Raw genomic sequence first — 8,238 nt, forward strand, 5'->3', positions numbered from 1 at the left:
TAAGATTACATCCTCTGATTTGTCTCAAGGTGGCCACTGCCAGCTCTAAAGCAGAGACTTGAAAATACTCCAAAGACTCCAGACAGTCTATAGATGATTTTGTATGTGAATAGTCTGCATGAATGAAAGAGCCAACAAAGCTTCATCAGTGCTTATGCTTTGCCCACTGTTGTGCAAAGTGTGCCAGATATAGTTCCTGTCCTCAAGGAGCTTAAGGCTTGAGGACCTAGAAGTCACATGAGGTTGACAGCCTTCGACATGGGGGCTACAGGAAAAGCTACACATTCCTTCAACAAATATTTAAGGAGTAATGACCATCTATCAGACCCAGGGTTATCTAAGAGACAATGAAACTGACAGGATTTCTGTCCTCATAACTCATAAAGCTCAAAACATAATGAGTGAGATAGATCTTAAGCAATTACAGATTATATAAAGTGCTTTAAACTATGAACAAGTATACAAAATATACAAAAAGAAGATGGCCTATGGGTGCTCATGTAACTTCCATGTCAGAGAACAAAAAAGACACGTTTAGTCTTTGTCCTGAAAAAAAGGAGAGGAGTTAGCCTAAGAGTTGGGAGAGAACACTTCGTACCAAGTGTGTAGCAAGCACAGAATCCCCAGTGTGGCGCAGAGGTGGAAGGGCTTCAAAGAAGTCCCAGAGGGCCACTGCAGCCCGGATAGAGTAAGTGAGGGGGGATATGGTTTAAGGCAAGGCTGGAGACATTCGAAATCAAGCAAGGCCTTACAAACTGGTCAAGGAGTTTTAGTAGTTGTCACTGAAATGGAAAATCCACTGAAAGTTCAGATAGAGAAACAACTATCCACTTACATATAAAGATAATCATTCTGGTTGCAATAAGAATGGATTATAGATAGTTAAGAGAGGGAAAAGGAAATTCAGTTAAAAACTTTAGTAGTAGGGTGGCCCCTATGGCTCAAAGGAGTAGGGTGTCAGCCTCATATGCTGGAGGTGGTGGGTTCAAACCCAGCCCTGGCCAAAAAAAAAAAACTTTCGCAGTAGTCCAGGTCTTCAGAAGCTAAGTTTCACATGCTTTCTATTACACCAATGCGTATTTTGAGATGTTGGCTCCTATGGAGAAGTTGGGGCTAGAAGTCTGCAAACCCCATTTCTGCTTGGCAAGTAGTTACCTACTGAGCCCAACCAGGAGGGGGCGCTGGAGGGAGTCTGCACACCTAGAGAAAGCAGGGATTGCTCCTTCCTGTTTACTCCCTGCTTCCTGTTTACTTCCTGTGACTGTCTGCATTCCCGAACAGTCTCTTCACCCTGGCAGCAGCAGTTCCTTTTAGAAGCAACACTTAAATCTACTTTGCAGTTTTTCTAGCACTCCCAGAAGGGGCCTCACTGTGCCCTCTCAGTGACACCAACCAACTCTTCAGAGATCTGAGTCCCAGGCCAATGGGCTTGTCCTTCAAGCTCAGAAGCAGTATTGTCAGCCAGGTGGGGGCCCTTCTCAGAGTCTGAGTTCCATCTCTGCAGACCCCCACCCTCGTATCTCTGAGTTTTAATAAGCCAACCTCTTCCTCTTGTTGTCCCGACCCCAGAGGAACCTGCTCCCTGCTCCCTGTTGGTGCCATGATATGTTAGCATTCTCTTTCTGCAATTCGTATTGTTCAATTCCCAGGCAGCAGTTTTCTATTTTACTTTTTCCTGTTAAAACAACTGGTGTGGTTTCTTTCTCTTGGCTGGACCTTTACTGACACAACATGGAGTTTTTTCTTCTCTAACTTTTGAGCTTCTAAATATACATTTTTAAAATTGTTCTTTATTTTTTGAGACAGAGTCTCACTCTGTCACCCTGAGTAGAGTGCCACAGTGTCATAGCTCACAACACCCTCAGACTCTGGCTGGGCTCAAGTGATCCTCTTGCCTCAGCCTCCCAAGTAGCTGGGACTGCAGGTGCCTGCCATAATGCCTAGCTAGTTTTTCTATTTTTAATAGAGATAGGGTCTTGCTCTTGCTGGTCTTGAACTTGTGAGCCCAAGCAATCCACCCACCTCAGCCTCCCAAAGTGCTAGGAGCCAACTTCTGTGAGTCTTAGCTTCTGCATCTGTAAGGTAGATGTGGTAAAATTTCTACTTAAAATAGTAACTATGGTGGACTGGCCATCCCAGACACATAGTAGGTGCACAAATCATGGCAGCTATTGTTATTAAAGTATTGGGCATCACAAGTGTTTGATTTTGGGTGCTTAGTCAATAGGTCTTTTAGAGCATGCGCTGTAAATGGTAACTATCTTCCTAACTGCTCTTGCTGGCCTATAGTTGCCTCTGATTCATGACTTCCTGTCTCATAGGTTCCTCGAAGTCTCTTCCTCACACGTTCAATTGCCTCCATTTTCTCCTCCAAAACCAGAAGCTTTGGAGGGTCAGGAAGAAAGCACTCAACAACACAATACTTGACATTCTGTATAGTCTCAATAATCAGTTGTTGACTCATCTCCTCTGCTTGCTCACTGCTCAGTGCTGGCTTTGTCTGGCTCCTTCCATTCCATCCTCTGAATACCTTGGCTTTCCATGCCTCATGCCTGAACCAAAACATCAGGACAAAAAGGCAAAGCAGAAAAATGGAAAAGAAGACACTTTCCACCAGGCTCCACGGCTTCCTATTTTCAAGGCCAGTGTCATTTCAACCAGCTTCCCTGCGACTTTGGCCAGTTGGAACCCTATCAGCCACCCAGGGCTGGCAGCTAAGGCCCATTAGCAGTTGATTAAGGGGTAATCAGCAAGCCTAGTCAGGATCATTAGCATTTCTGCGTTGTCATTTGTAAATCATAACTGGCTTGAGTGAGATGAAAAAACAGCTGGTGGGAAGAGTCTGGAAATTCATCCACAGGCAAGTCCAGCTGAAGTGCCCATTGGGAATCCTTGGGAACTTCTCAGTAGGCCAGAGAGTTCCCTCCCTTCTCCCAGTACTAACCATAGAGCAATACTCACCAACACCTCTACACCTCCCTGCAGCACAGGATGACAACTGTGTCCTGTCTTCACAAGGAAGGGCAAGGTCATATTAGAAAAAATAGACTCTGGAGTGAGGCCAACTTGGGTTGAGGACTCAGCTCCCATGTTTATTACCTTGGTGACCTTGGGCAAGTCTAACCTCTGTATCAATTTCTTTCTAGGAAACATACTCTTAGTCCTTATGGAAGGATTTTTTCCTTCATTTTTTAACAAACAAAATGGTATTTAATAGTAAACATATCACTGTGCCAGGAGTCCAAGGAAAAGGAGGATGGGGAGATGGACAGGTGGATCTGGGGAAATTTTTAGGGCAGTGAAGCTACTCTATATGGTACTGTGAGGGTGGATATGTGCCATCATGCATTTGTCAAAGCCTGTAGAATGTACAACCTAAAGAGTGCACCTTAGTGTGAACCACAGAATTGAGTTAGTAATAACGTAGTATTGGCTCATCCATTGTAACAAATGCCCCAGGCTAATGCAAAGTGTTACAAGAATCCTGTATTTTCTGCTCAGTTTTTCTGTACACCTAAAATTTCTCTCTGTGAAAATAGTCTTCCATTTTTCAAAAACAGGCATATTTAACTAATTATTCCTTTCCCCACAGCTGTCTAGTTCAGTATGTCTCAAAGTCTGTCATACATGTGAATCACCTGTAGGTGACTTTGTAGGTCCAGGGTGGGGCTTGAGAGTCTGCATTTCTAGTGATGCTGCTGGACCACAGCCACACTTGAGCCAGGCTCAGATTTGAAGTAATATTGTCTAAGAAAGCAACTGGGAAGAGTCTCCTAGTCATTACTATGATTCCTCCCCTGCGTTGTCCAGGCACTTGAAGGTCAAAGAGAGTCCAACATCTGGCTCCACTGTTAGCTAAATGAATACCCCAAACGTTACGGACTTAAATGGCAACTGGATTCATTTAGGGATAATTTTGCCAGATAAAATACCACACACCCAGTTAAATTTGAATTTCAGATAAGCAACAAAAATGTTTAATATAAGCATGTCCCATGTAAGTGTGTTCCCCCAGAAAGCAAGTCGCTTACTCAGGGAAAGGTCTGTCTCTTTGGTCATGTTCCTGTCGTCCCCTTCCTCACCACAGCGAGTGGCCAGCAAGACTGTGTGACTGCTGAGTGTGTACGGAGGCGCCACCATTCATCTCTATCCAGTCACTGTCAACGTGGTATCCCTGACTTAACAGTTTGTAAAACACTCTCACATCCTTTAGTCCAGAGTTTCTCAAACGTTAATGTGCACACAGATTATCTGGGAATCTTGCTACAATGCAGATTTTGATTCTGAGGTTCCACACTTGTCACCAGCTCCAGGTGACCCTGATATGCTGGTCTGTGGCCAATGTGGAGTAGCCAGGGTTTAATCTTAGGTGACAGTTGTATTATGTCCATTTAATGGTGGAAGAAAGTAAAGCTTAGCAGAAGTGGATGTTCTCTGGGCTGCTCAGAGAGAGAGGAAGGCGAGTACAGGGGTGGGGGGAGAGAGAGAGAGAGAGAGGAACTCACTAAGATGTGTGTCAGGCTGAATCCTGGGTCTCCATCCCTTTTTAGTCCTTTATAGGTTGTGTGACCTTGAAAAAATGGGAGAAGCTGCCTTGGGAGGCTATGGAGAAAATCTGTGAAAAGATTCATACTCTGTAACATGACACAAGTGCTAGCTGTTGTTTTTGTTAAGTTCTGAGTATAGCTCTTTAGAAGTTGTTCTAAATATTTTGCACGTACTCAGTATTTAATCCACCCTAGGAGGCAGGTGTTATTGTTATCATCCCCCTTGCTCAGTAAATGAAACGGAGGCACAAGAGGGTTAAGCGAACTGGCCAAGGTCACAGAGCTGGTAGAAGTGAGATCTGGACTCTGGCTGCCTGGCCTCCCAGCCCATGCTCTTCATCTTTAGCTGCCCTGCTTCTCTCTAGGTGTGATCCCACCGCTCCCCTTCTGGTTTTATGGATGAGGAAATTAAAGTTCAGAGAAGCTGAGTGATTTTTCCAGTGGTCACATGGCAGGGCTGTGAAGACATGACCACAGGGGATCTTCTCACTCTTCTCAAGGCAATTGTCCAGCCCCAAGTGGGCCCTGGAGGGTAGCACGCTATTTTCGTCCTAGCCGGAGGGAGGGCAAGGAAAGAGTGAGGATGAGGAATGATGCTTTTCAGCTTCTTTCCAGCAAGGGCAAGTGGATGAGACCATGTCAGGCCCACACCCATCACCTTCAAGCCATCAGCTTCCAGTGAAGACCCCAGATTGGGCAGACACGACAGATGCATTCTGAGCCACCACCTACAAGATGGCTTCTTGGCCTAAAGGTGACCAGCTTGCCTTTGTATAGCAGATTCAGCCCAGAATTCTAAGTCTACTAAGGTCTGGCTGATCTTATAGGTATATTCATGGGGATTGCTTAAAACTGTCTGGTAGGAGGGGCAACATGGGAGTTGGAATTCAGAGAACAATTTCTGGCTCTGCCATTTTCTGAGTGACAGTGGGCAAATTCCTTCCACCAGCTGAGCCTGAGTGTCTCTACCTATAAAATAGACATAGGAAAAAAACTGTTAAAATTCCTCCCCAAACTTGAAGTGACTCTGGACCCATCAGACACTTGGAAAGACTGCAGACTTCATAGGGAACAGCCCCAGGGGGTCTGGCCTGCACCAGCACAGGATAAGTTTATAATCCGGTTCATCAGCCAGCCAAGGACTTGAGCCCAGAGTCTTGTCCTACAAGGTGAACTCACTTCATTTAGCTCCATCGCACAACCCTTCCCATTTCTGTTCTGGGAGACCGGTTCAACTTGGGTCTTTTTTAAAAAAATTTATTTTATTTTATTTCTTATAGCATAACTGTGTACATTAATGCAATCATGGGGTACAGTGTGCTGTTTTCATATACATTTTGAAATACTCTCATCAAACTGGTCAAAATAACCTTCATGTCATTTTCCTAGTTATAGGGTTAAAACGTTCATACTCTGCTTTTAGAAAGATTCACTTGTACCCTTGTAAGATAAACCATAGAAGTGACCCCACCAATTTCCCTCCCTCCCCCCATCCAAAAATATGGAACGCTTCACGAATTTGCGTGTCATCCTTGTGCAGGGGCCATGCTAATCTTCCCTGTATGGTTCCAATTTTAGTATATGTGCTGCGGAAGCAAGCACTCAACTTGGGTCTTGAGTGCCATGGCCTTCCTCTGCTTGGCAAGCAATAAACTCTGCTTTTTTTTTTTTTCCCTCCAGCTCTGGTGGTGTTCATATTTTTAGTTAGTTAAATATTAGTTAATTAGTTAAATATGCCTGTTTTTGAAAAATAGTAGACTATTTTTACAGAGAGAAATTTTAGGTGTACAGAAAAACTGAGCAGAAATTACAGGATTCTTGTGTACCCCTCTCTCCCCCTGCACATCATTTTCTCTGTTGTTAACACTTCACATTAGTGCAGATCAGTGTGAGGCATTTGTTACAATGGATGAGCCAATACTACGTCATTACTAACTCAAGTGTGTGGTTCACACTAAGGTTCACATCCAGTAGGGTATGCTAAAGCTTAAACGGGTTTGGTACACTGTTTGGTATACGGTAACCCGAAAATATGTAACTGGTAGCCAGAAGTAGTAGCCATAGCATTAAGGACTGAGTATTAAGACAGCGGCTTATGTCTGTTTTCTGTTTTCCCCTAGAGCAGGGTGTCCAACCTGCCCCACGGGTCACATGCTCATTTTGTGAGGACTTTTTCTTTTCTTTTTGCTTATCTATGATATTGAATATCACCAAGGTATGCATGGATCTTTTTTTCTTTCCTAATGAGCTTTTATTAGTGTTTGTGCATTTACTGTGTAGCCCAAGACAACTCTTAACGCTTTCAATGTGTGGCAGAAAAGAAAAAAATATTGGACACCCCTTCTCCTAGAGTGGTTTGAGCGCAGGGCCACATCTTTCTCACCCCCTACCCCAAGCCCACAGTTTCTGGCATAAGATTGAAAGTGAATGTGAAATGTATTCTTAAATGGTGAAGCCCCTTCTAAATGTGACTTACTGTTATTTGATGGATAAGGGTAGAAAGGAACAGCACTGAACCCCACGCTGGTCATGAGGACACAGGGAAAGTGAAAGGTGTAAATGGGGGTGCCCAGAGATGAGGCTGCAGAGATGTTCAGGCCAGGTTTATTGAAAGGGAAGGGTGACCAGCCTGGGCAGTGAAAAAATGATGTCTGCACCCAAGGGGCAGTTAGAGACCCCTTTCCTATGGGGCCTGAACGTGTGGGTAGATTTCACAGGTTGTCTACCAGGTTCGATCTGTTGGCAGAGCTTCTAGGCGGCAGGGCTAGCCAGATCCTTGGTGCCTTTGTTTTAGGAGGGAAGGAGGAAGAGGAGGAAGGGAAAAGGGTTTGAGTGTGGCTGCCCAGCTGCCCCCAACAGAAAAGATGCTCAGGGGTGAGCATTTATGCAGGCAGGTCCTGGGACTCAGAGAAAACCAAGACCCTCTATGAAGATGAGGAATTTTAATTGGCTCTACTCCAGCATATGGGGGATGGACACACCCCAGGACAGAGCGGGAAGGAGCTGCCTGCTCAAGCCTGGAGCTACCTTGGTTTGAGCTGGGACTCAGCTAAAGAGGTGGCAGGATGAGAGGGTGGGGATTGGTGTGTTACCTGGATCCTCTTAAGGGCCATGCACAACGCTCTGAGCGGCGTGGCCAACAGAGCCCCCCACTCCTGAGTCTGGAGGCAGAAAGAGCTGGCAGCAGCCTGGGGGTGGGTGGCTCAGTGTAACTCAGAGTTGGCCAAAAAAAGCAGTGGTCTTGACAGTATACCAAATCTGTTGGAGTCCCCCCTAGAGTGGGGTTCAGTTCAGTTCCTTTCTACCCGTATCTGTCTTCAAAGGGGACATAATAACGCCCATCGTGGTTTCCTTGAAGATCACTAAGGTTGAAAAACCGAATGTATTCCAGAGAAATGTACTGAGCCTTCATCATACTCCAGGCACTGTGCTGGGTGCAGAATACCCAGGAATGAGGCAGAGGCAGATCCTACCCTCAAGAAGCTCACAGTTTAGTGAGGGGAGAAAGAAAGAGAGAGACAGTTACCATGCTGTGTCATACACATCAGGACTGTTTGTCAGCTGTAGGGGAGTCCTTGACAGTGATTCCATACCAGGATATCTCAAGCCCATTACGTTCAAAATCAATATTTGTGTTACATAATAAAACATTATTGTAATATTGGTATTATAGTCACAACAACTCTAAGGG

General features: G+C 45.0%; 1 non-coding gene across 1 annotated transcript; it reads right to left on the reverse strand.

The window, feature by feature from the left end:
• Nucleotides 1-6,042: 6,042 nt before the first annotated feature.
• On the reverse strand, nt 6,043-6,149 carry LOC111726470. The gene has a single exon (XR_002774233.1). It is a non-coding gene; the product is annotated as a U6 spliceosomal RNA (small nuclear RNA).
• Between the last annotated feature and the right edge of the window lie 2,089 nt (nt 6,150-8,238).

The sequence above is a fragment of the Otolemur garnettii genome, unplaced genomic scaffold (genome assembly GCF_000181295.1).
Source record: "Otolemur garnettii isolate 467f Iridium unplaced genomic scaffold, OtoGar3 scaffold00066, whole genome shotgun sequence".
Lineage (NCBI taxonomy): Eukaryota > Metazoa > Chordata > Mammalia > Primates > Galagidae > Otolemur > Otolemur garnettii.